Here is a 1,485-nt window from a genome sequence, read left to right on the forward strand (position 1 = left end):
GCAGCCCCGCCGCTCCATATTACTACAAATGGCTTTTAACTTTGCACACTTAGGTATTTGCTAGGTAAAATATTCATAACAACAAAGACTTTTTGCATAGAGAATGAGCAGATGAGCCTTGTAGCTCTAATTTGAAAGTTGTAATTAGCTTTAGACTTGCGGTCACTCTGCGGAGGCCCTGTGGCTTCTTACACTAACCTGTGAGAGCTAGGGTGACATGCAAGAGCTCTCGAGAGTCACTGCAGCTCCAGTTCTTAAATGATTCTCCAAAGTGCTTAAACTTTGGAGAGTTTTGTTTGTCAGGTCAAGCAAGGAAAGTGTTTTAAAAGTGACTGGATACATTAAATTAGTAAGTTCTGTGTTAAATGTTGAAGATAATTTAATTAACCACATTTGCAAAGGGGATGGGTTTTTTTCGTTTTAACGGAGTTGACTGGCTGTTCATCAAATGTCCCTTGAAAGTGACTGCATAGAAACAGTGAGTTCTGTAAATTCAACTTAGAAGCTAAGGACACATAGGATTTTCTTTCTTAAAAAAGCAAGTGTAAAGCACTGAATATTAATTTAATAACAAGTACTTACAAATTATCTTCGTTTCATGACATCTCTGATCACACTCATAGCTAAGCTGGGGTGGAAATAACAAAGTTTCTGTTTGTCCCTTAGGCTCACGGCATACCAGCTTGGGTGGAGACTTTAAGACATGAAAGAGGCTAGATTCAGTCTAATGGAAAGAGAACACAGGGGACAGCTATGGGGGGAGGGGCAGGTACGGGGGGGGGGCAGGTACTGGGGGCAGGCACTGGGGGCAGGCACAGACAGTTACAGGGGTGCAGATACACGCACAGGGGACAGGCACAGACAGCCCGGTCCCACCTTGCCATGTCCACCTCCAAAAGTTACACACTGCTCTTCTCTGGAGACTTTGCTTTGGAGCAGGTGGTCTGAGGAGACACCCATACAAGAGTGAAAGAGTTGCCCTGAGGGGAATCCTTGAACAGAGAATAGTTCCCAGAGCATCCTCAGGCTCTCTGCCCTAATAAAAACCGGAAGCAATCCTTACCGTCCTAGTGCCAGTTCTTGGCAGGGACGCTGCTGCTTCCTCCGTTAACACACGATGCTCATCAGGCTGCTATTTTCCCCAGAAACCTCAACCTCAGCACCAGGCCACAGACCAATCCCTGACTGAGCCCTGCCTGGAAGCTGGCTGGAGTTGGGCCACAGCTGAGATCGCTTTCTTTTTCTCACTCCGTGATAGCAGGACTGGCTGCCAAGAGAACTGGACTGGTGGGCATGTTCCTACTCAACCCGTAGGCTCCTTCCCTTCCTAGATGGCTCCCTTCCCCACAAATCCTGTGTCTGCAGAGCAGCTGAGTTACATAAAATCCAGGCACACAGTAGGTCCTGGATTTACTTTCCAGAAACCCAGGGTATTTTAATGGAAATTTTGATAGGTCTCAACAGTCCTGCTCCTTTGCTCCAGCC

The sequence above is a fragment of the Microtus ochrogaster genome, unplaced genomic scaffold (assembly GCF_000317375.1).
Source record: "Microtus ochrogaster isolate Prairie Vole_2 unplaced genomic scaffold, MicOch1.0 UNK3, whole genome shotgun sequence".
In the NCBI taxonomy this organism is placed as follows: Eukaryota; Metazoa; Chordata; class Mammalia; order Rodentia; family Cricetidae; genus Microtus; species Microtus ochrogaster.